The sequence below is a fragment of the Mesoplodon mirus genome, assembly GCF_964341445.2.
Source record: "Mesoplodon mirus genome assembly, chromosome: 9".
Taxonomy (NCBI): Eukaryota; Metazoa; Chordata; class Mammalia; order Artiodactyla; family Ziphiidae; genus Mesoplodon; species Mesoplodon mirus.
In genome coordinates, this window is record NC_138985.1 from 36202814 (window position 1) to 36228401 (window position 25588).

A 25588-nucleotide genomic window follows, 5' to 3' on the forward strand; every position below is an offset into this window, starting at 1 on the left:
AAGCATATGTGTTCATACTTCATGCAGATTATGTTTTTAATAGGAGCTTAATTTGAGTTTATGCAGATATCTCATACCTGTCATGGTTTAATCATTCAGCTATGAATGCCTGTTAACTCCCAAGGTATATAACAATGAAAGGGAAAATTTTATCTTGGCTAGAATGAGAAATTCCAGAACATGAACAATTTACTCTAAAATATTTTGCCCCAGTGAGACCTGGTGAAGTGAGGTCAGTCAAAGAGCAAATCAAAAGTCCCCAAAAAGTAAAATAATGGAACAATTCACTTGATCTTTCCATGTGCATTTTAAGTCTTCTATGTCCAAAACATAGTTATTTTGTATTTGCCATCTTATAATTTCACAAAGCATCAGTGTTTTTTATCCTAAACTGTGAAAGTACAGCTATTATTTTTAACCACTTCTTTTTATAAATGTGTTTGTCACATCCATGATTAGACACCACTGGGAAGTTTTACTGACCTAAATGTAAATATGTCAATAGAAAGCAGCATATGCTCTGAAAGAAGTATTGGAATCTACTCATATGGTTTCTTTACATTTCAAGATTTTTTCATAGATACCATCTGGGAAGCAATGAGGCCAAAAGAACTAACATTTTATTTATACCAAGCTTTGTTTTAACAAAGCTTTATCATTCAAGTGTTGTTATAATCATATGACATAAATATATGATTTTCTTTTAGCAAATTAGCAAAGATTACAAAAATAATTTTTATTTTTGGCAAAGGTATTTTAGGAAAGAGACAATCCTGTCAATTCTTGGGAAGAACATAAATTTTAAAGAATAATTTGGGAATTAGAAAGCTCTTTAAAAATGTCCATATACTTTAACTTGATTATTTTACTTTTGGAAAAATATACAAATGAAAATAAAAATTTAAAAATTAAAGCGAGAAGAGGTTCACCATGGTATTTAGAAGACTGAAAAAAAATTTAAATGACAATAAGAGGAGGGTAGTAAACTATGACCTATCTACAAAATATATGATACAGATATTAAAATAAATGTTTATATTAAATATGTTATAATATCTAGCATTAATACCTTTGTTAAGTCATTGTGGAAGCAATATGTAGTAATACAACAATTATGTAAGATACATGGAAAAAAAAACTTGAAGAAAATTCATCAAAATATTGAATATCTAGTTTGTTATTTAGATATTTTTTCTATATAGTTTTTATCTACTTTTAATATTGTATACAATGATCATGCAGCCCATGTATTAAAAACAACCACCCCCAAAACTCCAGGGCTACTATATCTTAAGTAAACTTTCAAATTGGCAGTGCATGAACTGAATCTGGCCCAGAGACATGCTTTATTTAGTTGACATGCGGTTTTGAAATCTTTAATATGAAAGCCTTTTCATGAGACTTAGAACTTTTCATAGGACAATTCAACGTTTCCATTGCTCCCCATTTTTTGTGTGTTTCCATTTTCATCTTTTTATGTCACCTGCATGGTACCGTAGGTATTTAAGTTTGCAACCCCTATAAAGCATTGTGAATTACTTAATTACCAAAAACTACATTGCATTATCATCTTATTGTCTCCATTTTTCAGATTTACTTCAAATAAAGTTTAGCAATTAATCATGGTTATACACAGAAGTTAATGGGAACTTCAAAGTGATTTGAAATTCAAATTGTCATAGTATCATAAATCTCCATAGCTCTTCACTCATTCTTTTTATATAATTAAATAAATCTATACATGCACTGCTGTTTAACAATGTCTGTTTTATTTAGAAAAAATTAACTGCTCCAAATATTTATATCTAAATTAATTATCCAGAATTCATAAGGCTTGATCTTTAAGGCTGTGTGGTTAACTATTGCAAAATACAGGCAGAGCAGTCCTTAGAGAAGTACCCAGATAGTGGGTGGCTTCTTTTGCTTTCAAATTAATGACGAGGAAGACATTCTATATCACATGTTGAGTTGACTTTTGGGTCATTATTTCTAATCTACTATAGTGAACATTTGTATTATTTATAAATGTATCTCTCTCACTGGTAGAAGTCAGTTTCTGGCTATAAAGCAAGATTTTTTTGTTATCAAATAAGCAATTATAATTACACAACCTAGAACAAATCAAGCATTTTTACTTGGTTTATTTTTATTTATTTATTTTTTATGACTAACTTATTACTTTCCAGACAATGCAAGAACCTTAGAATATATCATATCCATTTATTGCTGCTTCCTCTGGCTGGTGAGCAATACATTTTTATTCCATTTTTCATGGATAGGTGCATCTGTCTTTCACAGCCCCTGGTTTTATGCAAGGAACTCAGCTCCAAAATTCTGCTTGCATGGGTCTGAGGCTGTGCACCCTGTCCTCTCTGTGTTTCTTAAGAATTTCTAATTATATAAATTTCATATTATAATTACATTTAAGAACTACATTTTGTTACAGCTGTCTTTTATAAAATTTGATAAGCTGTATGGCAGTTTTCTTGGACTCTGTTTTTCCCAACTAGAAAATTCCTAACCAGGAATTCCATGTGGATTCCTAACCAATTGTTTTAGGAAATGATCTTTTATCTAAAAAATAACCTCATTTTGTCTTCAGTTACTGTTGAGGCATTCCACCACATTCTAGAACCTGGGCTAATTTTATAACACAGATCTTTTTTAAGCTTTCTGTGTCCATCTTATTATCTTGTCCTGACGTCTATGGTAAGTCTCTACTGTGAATCTTTCATTGTATCTGTAATTCACATATACACAAATTTCAAGAAGTTCCCTCTTCAGTAAGACTTCTATGCTACCTTCTTGTATAAAAATGTACTTCCTTCCTGTACATCCACATCTGCCCTGGTAGGTCCGATAGCTGGAATCACTATATCATACTGATCCTTTCCTACCATCTAAAATCCTAGACCCTCCATTTCTGTCAAATATTCCAATCATCGTTGTATTACTTACTCTTCTACCACCAGTAAAGATCATTTTCACCACTGGTAAAAAGCATCTTTTTCTAGCCTGAAATCTAAAAGCCACTATATTAGGTTGCTACAAGAACATCAATCACACTACTTTAGAAATACATCTTCTTAAGGAATATTTCTTATCTATCTACCTATATGAGTTTTCTATTGCTATGCAACAAATTACCACAAACTTAGTGGCTTAAAACAATACCTCTTATAGCCCAGTTTCCGTGGGTCAGAAGTCTGGGCAAAGTTTAGCAGGAACCTCTGCTCGAGATCTCATAAGGCTGAAATCAAGATGTCAGCTGGGGCTGCAGTGTCTTCTGATGCTCAGGGTCTTCTTCCAAGCTCATTCAGTTTTTGCCAGAATTTAGCTCCTTATAGCTAAAGAACTCATAGTTACTACCATCTTCTTTGAAGCCAGGGGAAGTCACTTTTCTCTACTTGGTTTATTAACTAGAATGTTTGCTGTTGAAAATCATACCTTACACCTAAAATTACCATTTGCATGGACTGGACATTTATGCCATTGTAGATGACATTTTCAATTACAGAAAACATAATAAGTCATCATTATAAATTATTTTAAGAGTAGTTGAAAGCTCAATTAGTATCTTGCTCAGCTTGTTGATGCCCATTTATTACTCTTAAAATAATATATTTTAATCCTTGTCATTAAGAACTGTAAAATTCTAGGTGTGGAGAGAATAGTAACACATAAAGACCGAGAGTAGTATAAAATTGAATACTGTAAGATATGACATATATTCCTACATACTTTGTAGTATACAAATTCAAAATGAAGAGATGTTTTTAATAAGTTGAAGAAAGCACATGATACATTTGTGGCATAATTAGAAGAATGAACCAACTTGAACAATGAACTGGGAATAACAGGAAAGAAAAATTTAGCAAAATTGTATTTTCTAAGTGTCTTGGCATTGTTAATTTTTTTTAAATTGTCAATATTTTCCAAACCTATGTTTGATCAATATTGATGTGTAATATACATAATTAGTTAGAAAACCCCTAAACATATACATATGTTTATATATATGTATATACATATATATACAAAAGGAAAAACCGGAAATATGCAGATAGCATAACAAAGTTACGCTAGACTACTATTTATATGGATATGTAGTTATAAATATGAATGCATATATGTACATATAAACACATTTGCATATATTCTATATATTTGATCTCATATATTACATATTACATATAAATATATATATATAACTTAATATTATATATATTTTAAGGTACTTCTTAACCATGATACTGGGTTTACAATTTTTTAAACATACAGATGTACACAAACTATATTGTATATTTTAAAGGTTAAGAGAACAAAACACTTTTTTCCATTTTTAATTATGAGATTGACTAAAGGTTCTCTGTTTTAATTTCTGCTCTCTTCCTTGTTTTTTCTTTCTAACACTGAGAGCAAGATTGAGGATGGCTTGCCCCATGATGGTAGAAGAAAAGTACTTAAAAAAGGAGTCTACCTTTTGGGGTAGCTTTCCAGTTTGCCTTGCAGTTTTGGTTTCATGTTGCTTCCTTAAAATTATTTTATCATCATCTTAATTATCCATGCTACTGCTGTATGCCAACAGTAATGAATAGCACTAGCCCATTGTTAATGCCCATTTATTACTCTTAAAAAATATATTTTAAGCCCTGTCATTAAGAACTGTAAAATTTTAGATGTGGAGAGAATAGTAACACATAAAGACTGAGAGCAGTATGAAATAAATACTAAATACTAGCAGTATAAAATAAAATAAATAAATACTAGTAGTATAAAATTGAATACTGTAAGTTATGACATATATTCCTACATACTTTGTAGTATACAAATTCAAAATGAAGAGAAGTATAAAGAGGCAAGAAGTATATGCTCTTGAAAGACTAGGATATATTACATATGTTTCATTCATTTTCAAATTGTGAATTATTTATGTGGGCTGAATTCTAGATATAAAGCTATATAACAAGGATGAGCAGCAGGAAGGGGAAAGTGGAAAGAACTCAAGATGATAACAATAGAGTGTAAAAGATAATGAAAATGGCAGTCGATACACTGTGGAGTGGAAATTTAGGTAATTTCTAATATTATTGTCATCACTGAAGAATCCTGTATTACTAAATAAAGGAAAGACTATTTGAAAAAGAAATACTTTTTTTGGTCATCTTTATTTTTAATCTTGCATACAAGTGGTGTTCCTTAATTTAAAAAGAAAAGGTTATACGTTATACTATATTAAATCTTGTAAGAATTTAGTCCTGAGGTCCTTTTTAAGATATGACCAAGGAAAATCTAAGAGCATCTTGATTATAAAAAAATTCTACAGGTAAAGTCCATAGTGGTATTAGCTTTTGAGCTCAAGGAATTCCTGTATCAACCAGTTATGAAGTCTAACAAGAAATTCAAGCCATCCAAAACCTGCACATGGATAGAAAAACTATATTTTGGCTGTATTAAAACACTGCAGGTGGCATGCTCTCAGAGTAGTCATCCATACCTAAAAGTACATAGTCAAATCTTGTCTGAAGTGTACAGGATCATTTAAATAACATATAAATGCCAATTGCTAGTGCTATTCATTACTGTGTCATTATAGTTATATTCAAAAGAGAGGTTTCATCCTTAAAATTTGATATTAGAATTTAATCAGTAGGATACGACGTCACAGAAACATAAAAACATTTATAAAGAATGTCAAAATGCAAAGGAAGTCCAAATTTGACTGAAATCTAATCACTTAAAATTATTTTGGTAAATAAACCAATTTCTGATAAGATTTTCTATATTTATATAGAAGGGCATAAAATTATGATCACCTTATAAGAGATAGTTCACCATATCTATTTACTATATGTATATTTTTACTGATATTTACTAATATAATCAACTAAATACAAATGTAATTAACTAAATAATAATTTGAAACTACATTTATTTAAAAATACATACTTCTTCAGTATTGTATGTAATAAATGTAAATAAAACCAAAACGTTGACTGACTCAAATAAGGGATAACCATGGCCTCTAGATAGTCTAGATTTATTAATATTACTATTTTATGCAATCCATCAAAATAAATAAAAACACTGAAGTTCAGAGAGATTAACTGATTATTTAGTATCTCAGTTTTAAAACCTTTCCACCAATTCTGCCTCTTTCCATGGTCACCTTTGTGTGTTACTGTTACAACATTTATTCTTAAATCCATAGTTAATTCTGTAAAAGACATTATTCTATATACAAGCTACATTTCAAGTGCCATTACTAATTATCTTATGTTTATTTTTGTTGGCCTGTTTCAAGTCCAGATTTCTCCTTGGCTGAGCATCAGTGATCATACAAGTGGTGTGTATATAGTAGGTTTAGAACCACCAACCATTTCAATGAAATTTCATTTGGTTACACATTTAATGGCTTGATTTCTGAGTCAGATTTAATTTTATAGAATCACAGTTTTGCTACCGTTCTTAATTTCTTTATCTCTTTCAAGTCCCTAAGTGTTATTTATTTCTTTTGATGCTTTAAAATACTTTAAAAAAAAATTACCATAAAGACCAGGAAAATGATGACCTGGTTATTGTTTCAAGGCAGTTTTTGAAATTATTGTACATATTTTGAATAAATGATCAAGTAGCTATAAGATAAATGATATTTATACTATATTTGAAAATAATCCTAAAATTAGGTTAGATAATAAAATAACACAGTAGGGAAATTATGTCTGATTAATGAATTGTAATTCTGTACATGTTTCTTTATAAATTTTCACTCAGAAAATCTGAAACACTAAAGGGACCAATCAGCTCTCTGGATAGTTGAATTGAGACAGTGAGTTGAGAATAAATGTATAAAAATTCAGATGAAATTGCTTATGGCACGATCTGGTTATTCCAATTTTCCATAAATCATAAAATAATCCCCTAAACCCATTTTGCTTAGAATGCCTCATAGCTAATTTGGAATATCAAGGATATGGGGGCAAAATTCATTTAGTATCTTAAATAGTTAGCAGTACAACTGTTGCTTATCTATGTGGTATTATAAAAAAGTCCTCCCAAAAGAGGCAAGATACTTTTTTTTAGAGAGTTATTTTGTGGTTTTTAAACATTTCTGGAATTTGAGCATAGTCTCCTATCATTGAAATTTATGCTCCCAGATATGCAATGTATTAGAAATCTAGCTCCTCCTTATTTGAAGACACTCAAATTTTGCTAATGCCAAGGTAAATGGCAAGGAAAAATGGAAAACTAGGCAGCTTTCCAGCTGGTTAATAAAAAGCCACAGCACCCATTTGCTTCATATATCCCATATCTTAAGTCAAAATTTCTGAATATGAGCAAAATAAAGTAGGAATCTGTCCTCAACAGTAGGTGAATTACTTTTGTCTTTATAGATACAGACTGTCCAATCTTCTGGAAACCTGCTTGTGAGGTTTTCACTATTCACTGATATTATACATTGTCAAAGACAATGCCATTAGGAAAAATAAAGTTACAGTATGTTGAAACCTAAAAATGCCTATGAAATGTTATGCCTAACCATGTGGGTTTCTCAAGGGATGTTAAGAATAAAGGATAAGAATATGTCAGTATTAGTGAGGGAGGATGCTACATGTGGTTTTTTTTTTTTTTTTTTTTTTTTTTTTTTTTTTTTGCTAACTGCACGAATGGACTGTATTGAAGTTTAGGAGGAGCAAAGGGAGGATGAGAGGGGGTGTCTAGGAAATGAGAACAAAGATGTAGGAGGATATCACATTACAAAGAGCATAGATGTAGGAGGATATCACATTACACAGAGCATAGATGTAGGAGGATATCACATTACACAGAGCTTTGAAACTGATCATAAACTCTTAGACACTGTTCTGGGGGGGAAAAAGTAACTGGTGGGCTGAGATGAGGGCAGTGAGTGAACACAGATGGAAATGGAAAACTGCTGCAAGATCAAGAAAGGAGAAAATACGATAGGAACTAAGTTGAGGAATATCCTGAATCATGTGCTAAAGTTATAAACTGTAGCACAATTGGAAAATTTGAAATCTGGAATTTTTTGTAGATAAAATTCCAATAACATTTAACAGAGAAAAAATAATTAGAAAACATGAAATAAATTTGTTGAGCTATTTACACCATAAAATTAATTTTATTTTAAGTATACCCTTATATTACTCTAATTTTTTGTATCTTCTTTAACCTTTTAAAAGTAAATGAAGCCATCCTCTATTTTGTATCCCCTTTGCATTTTTAAAAATAAAAGAGGCAAAATGGAAAAGACACATATGAGTGGATTATCATGAAGACATGACTGTTGTGAGTCAGAAGCTTTGACACATACAATATTTTGGAAGACGGAAGTACAACTGAACCTTGAATGTATAATCAAACCAGACTGCTCACCTTCCACTAAGTTTTTGGTTTTATTTTCCCCATCTTGTTGTATTTTCCCCATCTTGTTGTTGTTTGGCACTTTATAATTGCTTCAGTGCCCAAACATAGGTGACACACAGAATCGGGGAAGAGGCCAGAGCAATGCTGTTTTTACTGTTTTCCTACCCCTAGAGCTATTATAAATTGTAGGTGCTCTGTGTGATCACTCTGCAGAACCAAAGGGTGAACATCAAAGCCTGCTGGTATTGATGTGGCTACTACAATTACTATTACCACAGTCCCCTTTGCCTGCCCTCTCTCTGATACTAGCATTAAATTACAGCAGCACAAGTTGAGAACATAGGAAGATGCGAGTCCTGTGCCGGCTACTTTCACAGTCTCTGGGATTAGAGCACCTGGGTTTGAGCCCAGGCTCTGCTGCTCTGTAGTTGTGTGACTCTGACTTTCACCTAAGGCTGTTTTCTCCTATGTGACTGGACCATATAAACTCTTTGCTATTAGATTTATTATTGTTATTTTCAAATCATATTTATATTCCCCACAAACTTGCTAGGAGGCAGATATTATTTTACTCACTTGACAGTTAAGGAGAATGCCTATGCTCCAGGGGGTACAACTAATAATTAACAGAGTTGGAATTCACAATAATTATGTTCATGGCCAAGGTATTATGGTAGAAGATAGGCTTAACTGTTCAGGTATTGCTACATGAAATGTGCGATTGTAAAAATTCATACCAAAAAAGTTGTGGTTTGTATACTGAGAAAAATTTCTGGGAACAAGGAACTATTATTTCTAATCTTGTTCTACCACAAGTTGTCTTAACTTGTTTCTTCACATGTTCAAAATGATAACCAGGGGCCTGTGTAACAAATGATAGACCTGAGAAAAAGAGATAAGTTTTGTTTTTTCCCAAGGATTAATTGGGAAATATATTTTAAACACATAAAGATAAATTTGGCTGGCTGCATAATTTGCTTTTCTTGTTGACTGACACTGCCTTGAATTTGATTCTTTTCACATATTCCAAATTTCACATGTAAACTGTTTTATTCTTATCCCTTGTTCTCAACGATCCCTTCCACATTAACATTTTGTTCTGAATTCCATTCCCACTCTTCTACTTACAGGGCCATAAACGCCAATGACTTTCTTGTTTCAACTCCCCTGGAGTGTTCCCAAGGCTTTTTGTTGTTGTTGTTCCTTGGCATTTTCATTCACTATGGAAATTCTGAGTGCCTATTACAAGGTAAGGTTTTCTGTTTTGACTCTGTTCTGTGTTTGTTCTAGCCCTGTCTATTTCCTCTTTCTTCATCATTTCTTATGTAGCTTCACCAAAAGTACTTTCATTAAAGTTTAGTCTTTGGCTTTTTTATATTTTATTTCCCCTTAATCATCACTCAAAACTTCACTGTCACGACTCCCTCGTCTACATTTTACTCTTTTTTTCCCTTCAGCTTAATATCTGCCTAAGTGACATACTGCGTGGATGTCTCATCCAAATCATAACCTCGATAGAGTGGAAACCAAGCACTGTAAGTTCTCTCTTAACACCACAATCCTATAATCAAGCCAATTCTCCTAATGATGTTCCAACTCTTATCAATGAAATCATCATTATTACACATGTTCAAAGCCCAGAACATACTTTCGTTTATCAGTTTCATGTATTCTTTACTAACTATCAATTATCAATTTGTTTATCCTTTAACCAAAAAAGCTCTTATATTTTTTTCTTCTACCTTTACCGTTAAAGTGTTGGCTATGCAATAATCTAACTGGTCTTCCACATGTATTATCTATTTCTCCTAAGCCATCATCCATGCAGTGCTACAGAAATAAATACAAATGCATCTACACCATATATTTTCCAGAACAGATTTCAAGTGTCATAGGATATGACAAAGTAGCATAAATTAAGATGTGGCAAGCAGAAAGGGCAATAGGGCTGATATTACTCTGGGTCAGTAACAGGGCTAAAAGGAGATACTACATTCATCAATACACCTGCTTAAGATGGGCCACGGTTTTGATTCAGAACTTTCTAGCACAAGAGGAAAGTCGGAAACCTTATCAGTTTCATTCTTCACACTGTCTCTGATATAGAAAATAAACTAAGGGCAATCCACATCATCCACGAACTAACCTTGACTTATCTTCCAGTAGAACTGACCACAGTTTCCCTTCTTTAGCCCCTTAGTGAACCTGCATATCATTCTAGAAGACAACACATCTACCATCTTCACAGGCATTTATCTCACAGAACATGGAGGAAAGTTTGCTTCTACCTCTTCTATATCACTTAATTCTTTTTCTATTGTGTTCATCCTCATTTTTGTTATGATAGGCATTTGTCCTGTATTTCTCCCTCTCTTACCTTCAGCTTCTATATATACTAAAAATTTATTTTGAATCTATCTCACTGCAGCTACCCAAATGTAGGTCCTTATCTCTTCTCTCCTGGCAGCCACATTCAACGTTTTCCCTGCTTCTGGCCTCACCTTCTCCAAACCACCTTGTATGGTCTACCACCCTTTAACATACAAACCGTTCCCTGGCACCTGGTGCATATTCCTCAATCAGAATCCATAAAACTCTATTTAATAATTTGTTTTCTTTCCCCTCTATTCTTGTAAGCTGATCTCTCTATATTTTCCTAGTTCTTCCAGTATAAGTATAATTTCTGAAACAGAACATCACTCCTAAATAAATGAATTAATAAACGAATGAATTTGCTGAACTAAAATGTGTAATTTTTTTTTTTTTTTAAAGAATCACATTTTCTTGCTTTTTGACATAGTTCATTGAAGCTTTGGGGATGAAAAGAACTCATCATAGCCTTAACAAAGGTTCCTGGTTAAAGAAATGCTTAGACATGCTTCTTTAAATTGCAACTATTTCTAAGAGTTATTACGCAATAGTGGGTTTTCAGAATGTTCTTCTGAAATGCTATAAATGTTCTTTTAACTTGGAAGAAGCTTTTCTTTTTCTGATTGCATCCTTTTGTATTAGGTAATTAATGCAGTAAAAAAAGATTATCTGTTTGTAGTTTTTCAAAATTAGATTTCATCAATAAGATTAAAATATCAAGATTAGATTTCTGCTTAGCCTCCTAGATTTCTTTGATGCTCTGTCCCTTTTTACCCAATTGCATTATCACATGCTCCACTAGCCCTTTAAAGCTGTATAAAACCTGCTTTCTTCATATTAATTTCCCATTCAGCCATCCTCAGTAGCTTTCTTTTTCGTATATATAACTTTCTTTCAAGATTTCTCATAATTTGGCCTAATCCTAAGGTCCAACACTCTATTTCTTCTTATTTTCTAATATGCAAAATGGCTTATTCAGCATATTTTCTTACCCCCACTCCACACCCCAAAATAGTGTATCTGCTATTAATTTCATGACTTTTGTTTTTCTGGTTTCCTTTTGTAGTGAAAATATTTACCTTGTTCTATCCTTTTATCCAAACTCTTGCAGGCCATTATCAGAATTCACTTTCAAGTAACTTACCACAGCTACTGTAATAGGAGGTTATAGTAGTTATAAAGACCCGGGTTCAAAACGTGATCTGGAATTCCCTAGATCAATGAACCCCTTTAATTCCCATTCTTCTCATTATAAAATGGAAAAAAATTCCATCTGCCTAGTTCGACTGTTGGAGTGATGAACTAAGATAACTACTTGGCACAGTGTTTGGACATGTAATCATTGATTTTCAATGATCCTACCTCATGCCAGGAGCTGTGGTTGCAAAGCTAGATAAGACAGACACAGTAGCAGTGTTCTGGCGTTTATAGTGTTATAGGGGATACAGACATTAAACATGTCTGTATTCCCTATTTATATATATGTATATATGTATACACACACATATACAATATATATGCAATTTTAATGTATGTTTCTAAAGACAATATATTAAAAATACAAGGGTGACTTTACTTAGGTGGTGACTGGGAATGAAGTAGCCAGAGAAGGCTTCCCTTAGAGACGGGCATCTCAGTGGAGATCTGGGAGATAAACAGAAGTTATACAGAAAAGTGTTCAGGAGTAACTCAAAATAGTAGTTTATTATTATTGTTTTATTGGTAGCACTGTTATTACTATCCTCTTGAAATCTTTCATGAACACTTCATTACCACTGACCTCTGTTCTCTGAAAATCTACTGCATTGTATTATATTCTTTTACTAGCATTTGCCTTCCTCTATGTTTCTGCATTTTGTCTTAATCTTGTTCCTCTGTGCCTTGCAAGGTCCTTCCCATTTTCTGAAATGTCTCTATTCTTGTCTTGACCTGCTTTGGAACTAGCTTAAAGATTCTTAGGCAAAACTAGATACTCCAAAATAGGGGCTTCCATGACACCTTCTACATAACTGTATATAACTGGCCATTGTTGTATGTTAAAAATGATTTCTTTCCCAAATGCCCTTGCAGTCCTGAGGACAGAAAACATGTTAAATTTATCTTTCAACTATATAAATCCATGAAGTTGGTATCATCATAAAATGAGCAACAAAAAAATGTTTGTTGAAAATATGTTTTTTGACTTTGACAGTTTTATGTCATGTCTCTAAGTAAATTCTAAGTTATTTAAGGCAGGATTCCTTAGTTCAATTTTATTTACCACTATCATACTATGGCACAAGTGGTATTCTGTGAGTTTTATGCTGACTGATTATGAAGACATTTTTCATATCTATTTAAAGATAATAGAATATTTTATTATCCTTTGACTATAAAATTTGACATACTTAGAAAAATGATATGAAATGCACCATCCTACTCATTTTTCCCAACTTCCTGTCCAACAAGATGAAAACCACTATAATATGAAATATTAGCTTGAGAATTTAAAAGTAAATAAGATAGAATTATTCTTTTGCTGGTGAGAAGTCTTCGTTGCTGCTCTAAATGTTCTTACATGCTACTTATTTTTTTCAGGATTTCAAACAATGGAAAGGGTTTTTTTTTTAAGTTATTTAAAGTTATTTGCATAGTTTTTGAGCTTATACTAAGAGTAAAAAAGGCACTGAAGTAATAATTCTCCTAAGACCCAATGATGAGTCAATTTAGAGCTTTTAGGGGAAAAAAATACCATTTGGTGAAAAATTATATGTAAACACTCATCTCAAGCACCACTTTGCAACACGTTTTCCTAGTAGTGCAAAATACTTCCCCTTAAATAGGAACAGAAATCTCAAGACCTCAGTTCAGCTATCAGTTTGGTACTCCACTGGCAGAAGAATATGTGCTACACATGTTGCTATTAGTATAACTGGTACAAATTTTGCCTTTTTAAAAATAAATCAAGTCCTTATTGATTGTAAATTCTTCAACAAGAATATTTTTAACTTCATATATACAAATCTATAAAAACTTGTCAACTATTGATATTTTGACATATACCAGACTGCAAATATTATTTCATAGACAAAAATAGAGGTTAAAATTACTGATTTAGTGCAATTATAGTTTTAAAGATAACTGTTTAACAGTCTGTAACCTTCAATCACTTCACAGAAATGATACATATCTAAATCACATAAAGTTATAATTTCAAAATACCTATATATCTGATGAAACATAGTCATTCCTTCAAAGTAGTTATTAACATTTCTTATGGTAAATTCATTATAGGGCTCATTTTACAAATGAGTACTTTTTTAGAAATAATTATGCAGCTTCTAAAGGGTGGTATATATATTTATATATATTTATCTTATACATAAAACTATTATATACAAACTCATAGTTTAAGTATACTGGGTATTACTTTAAATACCTAGATTTATGAAGTAGCAAGGAAACCTTCTGTGTTATCAAACTAAGTTTTAAAGGTTATGAAATGTACTGATGATGCAAAATTGCTGTATAAGCTTGAAATATTTAACAGATATATTCAGACTAAATAAATAAGACATTTAAAACATTCATTCTTAGGACAATATATTTGTAAAACTCATTATTATAATATTAGGAAGGATTTGAAGTTAGATCTGTCCTATTATAAGAAATAAACAAGAGAATTATGTTTGTGAATATTTGAAAGATTTTGAAGTTTGATCTCATATATTCTCTGGGTAATAAAATAATACCAATATTATAAAAGACTGTTTTTACTTTTTAGATTACAGTGGAGGTGTGAGTGCACGCACTTCTTGGATTTAAAATTTGATTTGGAAAGAACTTGGTAAGAACTTTAAAAGTAAAACCATGGAAGTTCAGGGGATAAGTCAGTTGGACTATCTCATAGGAAAAAATCAACATGTGTGTTTAATAAAAACTTAGGAATTTGACAATCAGAGTACTAACGGTTGCTAAATCTATTCTTGAAACATGTATGCTTTAACATTTGCTCCTTAAACAATGGACAGGTAACACAATGTTTGCAGATGATTTGCCTAAATATGCGCAGAAATAGCCTATAGCATGGCAATAGCATGTTTTCTCTGCAAGGAGGAAAGATTTAACCCAAATGCAAAGAAAAGGAATCACACAACACAGAGTTGAACAAATAAATGCAAAATAGAATTTAAGCTTACACCTAGAAGCCAAGAAAATAAATCAAAGTGGGACTGAATGCACAATATTAACTGATTGTTTTCCTATTAAAAATAAGAATATTTAAAGTTGATACTTTTAATGTCATAATAATTATGCTACTAGTGGTTATTCATTTTTAACTTAACAAGTGTCTGAAGTATGTCACACTGTGTGCTGTAGAAAACTGTGTAGACTGATAAAAAGAGTATGCTTTTACACAAAATGTTTTATATTTCAGATCTAATCTGAATAAAAAAACTCCAAACTGAAAGTACACACCTATCATCAGAGTGTTGGGCCGGGGAAATGGGAGGAGAATTAGAATAAGTAGTATTTACTGGTACAATTCAGAATCTATTAGGCAGAATGCCTTACTAGGTAAAACACATTTGATCACAATATCCCTTTGAGGTAAAATGATAAAATTAAACCTTAATCTAGCTAACACTATGGTTAATCCAAAGTGGTTTCTAAAAAGTCAGTCAGGCTTAGGGAAAACTGCTTTACTTTGACTCCATGTTTTGGGCAATATCTTCATACTTTCCTCACAATGAATATCCAGAAATTTATTGATCTATTAATAACTAAGAAGAGTCTGTCATTTTCAGTTTGTCAAAAATAGGCAGTGATTTTTATTATAATATTCTTTTTTTCTAACCTGCCAAACATTACAGAATTCTGAGATGATTTCTCTAGAATTTAAATCAGTATATTATGAACACAATTAAATGCCATAATATTACAATGTCTCATTTTTCCCAAGAGATAGACATGTAGGCCACATTTTTTCATAACTTTGTACACTCTGCTAAATTCTAAAGTTGGAATTCTTGTCAACCCACGGTCTACTCTCTGAGAATATTAGTGAATTAATGTTTTACAGATGCCAGATACATGCTGCTCACAAAGAGGAAAAAAAAGGCATTTAAGGAGAGTCAAGGGAATCTTGCTGCCTGTCAACTGGGAACCTCTGAAATACCTGATCGTTAAGCAGGTTGTGTCATCTCCTGCCAATTACATCCTGATGGGGGGAGATGAAAGGCAATTCTCTGACCAAAATAGAATTTGCCTTTATCCTCAGAGAGCTTTAATTCGAAACTCAAACAATGGAGCATAGTCTTCTGGTAATGCTACCTTCAGTTATTATCTTTTTAATGTTAGTGTGAACGTATTTCTGCCTTTTTAATGTTAGTGTGAACATATTTCTGCCTTTGCCCTCCCCTTGTCCCTTTGGCCCTCTCACCTTAAAACTCCCACTTCCCTACACTGCCAGGAAAAGCTGCTGCTGAACGTTACATTGCTAAATATATTTATTGCTTCCTCTGTGTTAGTCTTCAGGACAGAAATGTAGACATCAACATAAACGTTATGTTACATTACAAGTGACAGCACTCACAGAATCTTAAGTGTCATACTTGATTCAGAGCACTGAAATCTGCAAAGAATTTCTATTCTATTTTAAACAAAGGGCCCAAAATAAAAATTAATAGATATGGTATTATCATTACTGTTATTATGCAATAAATTCCACTGTTAGCTCAACCTATTTTAACAAAATGGATTTGGAGGCATATTACTTCAATCCTTTCTTCTCTTAGGACCCCTTCCCTCCTTTAAGTTTAGTCATGTGTATCCTTCATCTACTTCTTTCCTGACTTGCTACATAAGGGCCCTGACAGCAGAATAACTTTCAACTGCAGATCAAATGTTACAGTGAAAATTGTACTTAAATCTGTTCTCTGCTTAGGGTCTTATGCGTATGAGAGATAAAACAATTATACCAATGACAAAAAGAACCCAAAGTACTAAAATTTCAGCATACTTGTATGTTAATCGATATGGATTATTCCTGACATGAAAATGGGGATATATGTCAAATTTATAAAATGGCTTGTATTAAAATATGGAGTACCCACATTTTAAAAAAGAGACTATTTGGTGTTATTCAAGGGTTCAAACTGGCTGGGGATCTTTATTTCAGGTCCTCATTCTGATCTACACCCTGTGGCTTTTTGCACAAAAGAATCACAATTGTTAATCACAGTTAACCCTTGAGAGATGAAGAAATTACCCTTAGCAGTTCAGAGTTTATAATGTGAATCCTTCCTGCAAATATATATCCTAGTTCAGATAAATTTCTCTAATCCCTATTATAGGACTTAACACAATATATGCATCTATTTATTTGTCTGCCTTTTCACCTGTGTTGCTATGACAGCACATATAATAGTAGTATTATCTACAATACAAGAGAAGTGATGGAAACTTGCTCTAAGAAAGTAATGCTTGAGTTGGGAATCAGAAGGATGAGGTTGATTTATTAAAGCAAATATCCAAGGGATCCAAGGAATAGGCACAATAAGTGCAAAGACCTAAAAGAAAAGAGACAGGGAATTAAAGGAACCAGAAAAAGAAAAGGAAGTCCAGAATGTTAGTAGAGGGTAAGGGGATAAAGGTCCAGAAAAGGATTCCGAGATAGAAAGGACCAAGACCAAAAAGTAGATTTTCCTAGTTGCTATCTTTAAACAGAGGCGATAGGCTACTGTTTGCTTCCTGAGAAGATTGATCTGGCTTCAGTGTGATAACCTGATTGGACAGGCCAAGTGGTGAGCAGCAGGCAGGGGGCAGGATCTGAGTTAACAGCATTGTTGCACCAAGTAGAACTGTAGTCATGGTGACCTTTACACAACTTGTCTGGTGTCCAGCAGAAGAGTCCACTTAGTCTATTACCTACAGGCATGATCTTAGAGGCAAATATCTTTCTTTTCATATTTCCTAAATACTTTCTCACACATCTAAGATCATGGCTTCTTGTCATTTTTGCCCATGATTCACTTTCTCTAACCTCAAACATGGCTTCCTTCCCTGAACTTAAATGTGTCCATTTTCAATAGTTTTCTTTTTACTTTATTATTATTTTAAAGAAACTATGGCCAGTTCAAACTTAAGGCTCTTATGTCATTATTTTTCAAAGTTAAGGCTCTGATGTCATTATTTTTAGCTGCTCATATTTCAGAATATTCTTATGCATATAGTGATGGGTGTGCCCAGGAGAGAATGTCACATAGGTACATGTCATCTACCAGACATAAGGTTGGGAACGGCTGGTGTAACAGTCAGAATCCTAGAAAATACTAAATCACATGATAGCAGAATCTATACTTATAACAGCATATGATGCCAATCATGAAAAAGAAAAACCATCACCACCACCCTTTGGGATACAAAAACTCACAAGCCTGAAAGTCGCCCAAATTTACAGAGTACCGATAAAATATTTTTGCTTTGGATAGTTGCAACAGTTGAATGATGGACAACGCCTAGGCAAATTCTATCCCTATAGAATTGATCCATTTCAAAACACCCACTTTTCCCACAACTTCCTTAAGTTAAATGAAAAACAGACTAAAATTTATATTTACAAATATATTTTCAGGCAGTTTAAACTGACATTCCTTATATTACACCTTCACATTTTTGTCTAAGATGTTGTCATCACTATGGTTATAAACACACACATATATAATAATATATAATATATAGTTTTATACATAAAAGTTATATACATATGTAATATATATATATATTTCCTATTGAAAACATTTGTAGAGAACTCACTACAGGAATTATAAATACTTTACATATAAATCAAACTGCATTTAGTTTAATATCTTTTTTCTAAATCAGACTTTCTTTGGATCTATTGAAGTCTATGACTATAAATTTGTTTCTGCATTCTTTTTCTTCTCTCATGCTCTATGTCAACACTCAGCTGGTCTCCACCCTGTTCATTAAACCCTTTTTTCTAACAGACGCTGCTTTTTTTCCCCCTTTTACTCTTTCATGTCGTCCAGGAGAGATCAAAGAGTTTAGTCGTTCTTGTCCATTGTATGCAGAGGTGTGTGGGTGAAATTTTGCATGATTCTGGTGTTCACAGTGTTCAGGTTGCCTTCCTAATGTTTCAATTATTTTCTTTGATAATATTTGATACATGTTGACTGTTTCAACCAATAGAAATCATCTTTAATCTAGCTACCTTAATGAGAATAAAGGAAAATAGTATAAAGTATTGAAACAACATTCAAATTTTATCTATTTTGAAGAAACAAATGACTCATTTTGAATAAGGAAATATTATTTTGTAAAAGAAATCATACAATGTTTCCCTGACATTACATTATATAGTTTATAATCAGACCATGAATACATGGAGAAATAAAGTAAAACTATATTTTAAAAGTAATTATCTAATGTTATTTACTTATTCACTTTATTTTAATAAAACTTATACACAGTTTGATGTAAATGAAAAATTGTGCCTTTCACGTCCTTTTCCATGTTTGATAGTGAGAGAGAAGGCAGTGTAGTGCAATGGAAAGAACTCTGAATTGGCTGTCAGGAGAGCTGAGTTTAAGTTCAGCTTTTACCACTAAGTAGCCATGGGATTTGAGAATACTATTTGAGCAATCTGAGTTTAAATTTCCTATATTATGAAATGAAGGATAGGAATTAGAGGAGCTATGCAGTAACTGTAAGATATAGTATTTTATAAACATATATTTTTAAGCAAAAATTCATGGAAACTGTGGTCACAGGTTAACTCTGGACACACCATTTCTTAAAAAGTAAGATATCAAAAAAAAAGTAAGATATCAAACATTGCTGAGCTTTCTGCTTAGGATGGTATTGGGCTTCAGTAGTCCTGTGTATATCAAATCTTCCAACCTAATTTTTTGTACTAAAATCTTTCAGATCAAAATATTTTTCTTAGCAGCACAGGTGAAAAGTACTTTTCATTTCTTTCTTAGGACCTTATTAAAAATTTCAGACTCTGAGTAGTATAAGGTAGAAAAGTGAATGGGATTACATTTTTGTCATCCATGTGGCAAACACATCATTTCATTTTGTTTTCTCATTTTACCTTAAGTTGATTTTAATCAAGAGACTGGAGGGCTTCTCTGGTGGCTCAGTGGTTGAGAATCCACCTGCCAATGCAGGGGACACGGGTTCGAGCCCTGGTCCAGGAAGATCCCACACGCCGCGGAGCAACTAAGCCTGTGCACCACAACTACTGAAGCCTGCACACCTAGAGTCTGTGCTCTGCAACAGAAGAAGCCACGGCAATGAGAAGCGTGAACACCGCAGCAAAGAGTATCCCCTGCTCTCTGCAACTAGAGAAAAGCCCACGCGTAGCAATGAAGACCGAACGCAGCCAAAAGTAAATAAATAAAACAAATAAATTTATTTTTAAAAAAAGGAGGGCTTCCCTGGTGGCGCAGTGGTTGAGAGTCCGCCTGCCAATGGAGGGGACATGGGTTCGTGCCCCGGTCCGGGAAGATCCCACACGCCACGGAGCGGCTGGGCCCGTGAGCCATGGCCGCTGAGCCTGTGTGTCCGGAGCCTATGCTCCACAACGGGAGAGGCCACAACAGTGAGAGGCCCGCGTACCGCAAAGAAAAAAAAAAAAAAAGAAAAGGAGACTGGAAGCTATTGATTGCCTCTGATGAATTTATGAACAAAGGGGTGTCAGTTCACATCTAGTTTTCTGGTCGTTTGTATGGCAAAAATGGAAATATTTTGCTTATCAATGGCATAATATTTTTCTATTCCTCTGTCAGATAACTTATTACATCTTATTCTAGAAAAAAATTCATATATGTCTAAGAGACTGTGCAATCTTAGCATGAACGTTTAAAAATTCCATACTGTTAGGAAAAATTTGCAAAAATTTGATGTAGTGTTAAGGTAGTGCCTAGGACTGCTATCTAGCATGACATAATAATACAGAGAATAGGTGTTCCTCCCTGCAAATCTTCCATTTGCCTCCAAGATTTAGGCCAGCAAAGGGCAAGTCGATATGGGACACTAAACATCCATCTTTTCCAGGTTAATTTAAATATGTGGTACAACAGCTATTAAATGCCAACAAAATATAAATCAAAAGAAGAAAAGTTTGCCAGGATAAAAGCACTTAAAAGGAGCTTGAACCCTGGCATGTATACAAAACCCCATTTGCAACACTAGAAATATCCAGACTTTTAGCCTCTGTATAAAGCTCTGTGGTAATCTCAAGTGAGGTAACTTGTTAAAACAGAAGCTAGTCTTGTAGTTCTTCATCATCACCTACTTTTTAAAGTATATATCCATAATGCATATTAGATAGGTATTTATTTATCACAAGAGAAATCCTGAGGTATAAAAATGTTGAGGAGACCAGTTTAATATCATTTCAGTGGCAGCAAAAGTCACACAATGAATCAGTGACAGACCTGTGAATTGATTTTAGATCCCATTTGACTCCCTTTTTAACCACTCAGCAATTCCTGAGATTGCTTTCAGTGGCCGGAGATGCACAATCGAATTAAAACGGCAGACTGGAAAAATAAAATAAAATAAAAATGGAAAGTAGTCATTCTATGTGGTTTGATTTCTGACAATCTGAAACAATATATTTCCTGCATGTAAACATACAAATCTCAAAACTGTACTCAGGTACTAATATCAAATTTTCTATCATTTCTATAGGAATGGATTGAAATTACTGAAGTATCTGAGTAAAATAGGCAAAGATAGAAATAATTGTGTTAAGTGAAAGCTGAAAGCCTATGTCATTCAATTTTTGAGGCAATGATTAAAAGATGTCCTTTCACATAAATATATATTTATCCAAATACATTTATTCTAGCTGGAAACTCTAAAGACTCATAAGTACAAAATTAATTTTGAGTAAAAATGTAGCTTTTTAAAAAATATGTTAATATTTCAATATCTTCACAGACAGAGATAGCTTGATAAGGTCTATTTACATTAAGGAAAGTGAAATAAAGACTATACCAATTTTCTGTTATTTGATAATTTGTGTGCCATGTAAAATTAAGTGTTTTCTGTTTATTAGATAATCTAAAATTCTATGTATAGTAATATCCAGATTCTTCTGTCTTCCTGAAATATTTATTACGTGATCAAAATATTGAAAAATAGTAAAAGGGCATGTTTCATTGCTAAACTTACTTTGAGAATTGGGAAACATTAATTTTTAAAATATTTTAAGAAATCTATTTCAAATATATTTCTATATGTTAATGCTACAGATTCTGTTTATCCTTTTTGCGTAAGAAAGAGTCACAACTCCTGGGCTTCCCTGGTGGCACAATGCTTAAGAATCCGCCAGCCAATGCAGGGGGCATGGGTTCAAGCCCTGGTCCGGGAAGATCCCACATGCCGTGGAGCAACTAAGCCCATGCGCCACAACTACTGAGCCTGCGCTCCAGAGCCTGTGAGCCACAACTACTGAGCCCACGTGCCACAACTACTGAAGCCCACGCGCCTAGAGCCCGTGCTCCACAAGAGAAGCCACCGCAATGAGAAGCCCACACACCGTAACGAAGAGTAGCCCCTGCTCACCGCAACTAGAGAAAGCCCGCACACAGCAGTGAAGACCCAACACAGCCAAAAATAAATAAATAAATTTAAAAAAAAAATAAAATAAGAATCACAACTCTCTTTGATTGTAAAACATATTTGAACTCTCCTGTGTGTCTAAGTGGAAATACCAGTAGGCAGGTTTTGTTTATTTTTGCTCAACACCTTTCTTACACAGAGAGGGAATCAGTAGAAACAGAAAGTAACTGTTTTGTGGGTATCCAAGCACTTCTTTTATTGAAACATGACTTTCAGATTATATTATTATCATATCCTTTTAAAGTACGTCATGAATTTGCCACTGCCATTTTACCAAGTTGACAGTCACTGTCACATTTTCAGCACCAAGAACTTAATGCTTCTTTTAAGTAGGTTCCTACTAATGCAAGTTGTAATTCATTTTACTTGAAATTCACTATTTTGAGAGTGTTTACACCTGAGTATTAATGAACACATAGTGCATGTTATTGAATATGGCAGGATTTCCTTCTTTTTTAAGGCCTAATCATATTTCATTGCATCTGACACATTTTCTTTACCCATTCATCTGCTGATGGACATGTAGGCTGTTTCCCTATCTTAACTATTGTGAATATTGTTGCAATGAACCTGAAGGATATTATGCTAGGTAAAATAAGCCAGGCACAGAAGGGCAAATGCTACATGATTCCAGATATGTGAGGAATCTAAAACAGTCAAACTCACAGAATCAGAGAACAGAATGGTCTCTGTCAGGACTTGGAGGTGGGGAAAATGGGGAGTTGCTGCTCAATGGGTATAAAGTTTCAGTTATACAAGATGAGTAAGTTCTAGCGATCAGCTGCACAACACTGTGCCTGTAAACAGTACAGAATTGTGCACCTAAAAAGTTGTCAGGACAGCAGATCTTGTGTTAAGTATCCTCACCGCAGTAAAAAAAAAAAAAAAAAACTAACAAAAAAATGCACATTCGGGACAGCATCCTACCAATGAGCATGCTACAATATTGGTACAATATGAGACTAATATTGATGCCACTAGGAAGGTTGTATGTTATTGATGGTATGACAACAAATTTACTAGTTGTGTGATGATAGGTAGATTGTTGACTCTCTCTGAGACATAGTTCCCTAAAATGAAAAATGGAGATAACACCTTCATCACAGGGTTAAAATACAAAATGCTATAATAGTCATAAAAGCATCAAATATGTCAACGATGAGTCATGAATAGTAATAAAATTAATGAAAAAATCATGGAGAGTAGTTACAGCAGGATGGAAATTGGGCAGAATAACAAGGGATACATTGGATACATCATCTGCATAAAAATTTCACAAAATCAGTAAAAGCTATAACCTAATAATGAAATTAAAATTAAAGCATGGATTTTTTTTTCATTTAAAAATTACTATTTCTAAGTACGATATATCTTGGGTTTTTTTTGTTTAGTTATTTGTGTTTTCTTATTTTTATTTTTTAAACAAAGTATGTTTGAATTGCTTTCACATATGCATTACACAAAATAGCATTCTCTGGATTTACAAGTGTGGAGAAACCATGTTTTTGTGATACACTGTGGGCGAGAAATTCGCATAACTTTGCATATGGTAGCTTAATGTTTTATGCACAGTATAAATTCAGCTTATTTGTAGACTTAGGAGTGAAAATTGAGTGTGCATAAGCCACAGTATGCTACAAAACATGTTTATCTAATTGTCCCCAGACAATTGGGAAACCATCTTTTCACTGGGGAGTTTAAAAAGTATCATCATGTCAGTGTACGTCATCTAGTGGTTTATGAAATTTAGATGTTATTTTCTTATTGTTTGTTATGAGAACTTTAAACAGTACTATCTTTCCCTCATTATCAGTCCAGGTTCTCATCATGTGACACTACTCAACTTTTGCCATAATCTCAAAATGGATGTACCTATATGTCTATTCTCCCCTCCACACACGGATTTACACCAAAAACATGCTTCAGAACCAATCATAGCAATACTAGTAGTTTCTTCCTAAAATCTTGTATAGCTCTTGGCTAGCTTCCCTAAACTCAACTTGATCCTAATTTTCCAGCCTCATTTTTGAAAATCAGTGTACTAGATGCACACTGGGGTATTTGCCATTTCCCCAGTGGACTTTAATGTCTCTGTTTTTCTATTCTATCCTTCTAGGCTTACTAATGGATCCTCCACAACCATCAATACTTCACCCATTTTTCAAAACTCAGCTTAAATGTGATGGCCTTTCTTCACTTCATCAAGTGTTCCCTTATTTACAGTCATCACCTTGTTCAAACTAGGCACACGTTAAGTATTTTTGGAATATAAAATAAATACATGAGAAAATCTCTGACTTAATACCTAAATCAGAATTAGTGATTTTTTTTTTTTTTTTTTTTTTCGGTACGCTGGCCTCTCACTGTTGTGGCCTCTCCTGTTGCAGAGCACAGGCTCCGGATGCGCAGGCTCAGCGGCCATGGCTCACGGGCCCAGCCGCTCTGCAGCATGTGGGATCTTCCCGGACCGGGGCATGAACCCGTGTCCCCTAGATCGGCAGGAGGACTCTCAACCACTGTGCCACCAGGGAAGCCCAGAATTAGTGATTTTAACCCTTCTCTTGCTCTGTACCGGGCTGGTACTTCCTTTTAAAGGAGCAGGTTCTCCACTCAGACATAAACCAATGAATAGCAAGATTGCCTCAGGCCCATTATAAAATACCTATGAAACCCTTAATTATTCATCAGTACAGTGAGGATGTGAAGAGTGCCTACCTCATCAGATTTTGTGAACACTGAGTAAGGTAATACATTCAAAGCAGCCAGTACAGAGCATAATTATTGCTTAGTAAATACTAGTTGCTTGGAGTATAGTTGTTATCATTACTGATGTTTCAACATGTTGAAGTTACATATTTACGTATACGTTAAATCTTTGAGGGCAGACATTTGTGTTTAAGTTCCTCACCATTATTGTGAGAACCTTGCTTAGGAAAAATGTTTCTTATATTTTTATTAAAGTCAATTTTATCTCTATTGAATATAAATTGCTTCTGAATACAAATTGCTTCCAAGATCACTTGGGCATTGATTGTAGCAGTTGAACAGAATTGCAGCTACAAAGCTGAAGAGCCCTAGATATAAATGTTAAGCCTCCATTATCTCCTAGTATTCCCCAAATCTATTTAATAAATAAAACCTTTATTCCAGAACTTCTGGTTTTCTCATTATGTCTTTCCTTTTCACTTCA

At 33.5% G+C, this 25588-nt stretch overlaps 1 protein-coding gene and 1 long non-coding RNA gene across 5 annotated transcripts in view; one reads left to right on the forward strand and one right to left on the reverse strand.

The window, feature by feature from the left end:
- The window catches only part of LOC309810363, a 67298-nt gene extending 50501 nt beyond the window's left edge, over positions 1 to 16797 (forward strand). The window contains exons 3-5 of the long non-coding RNA XR_014294972.1: positions 9519 to 9637; positions 14522 to 14584; positions 15821 to 16797. This is a non-coding gene — a long non-coding RNA (uncharacterized lncRNA). The remainder of the gene's footprint in view (positions 1 to 9518; positions 9638 to 14521; positions 14585 to 15820) is intronic.
- The window catches only part of SEMA3A (semaphorin 3A), a 504012-nt gene that overhangs the window by 119212 nt on the left and 359212 nt on the right, over positions 1 to 25588 (reverse strand). The window lies entirely within an intron of this gene.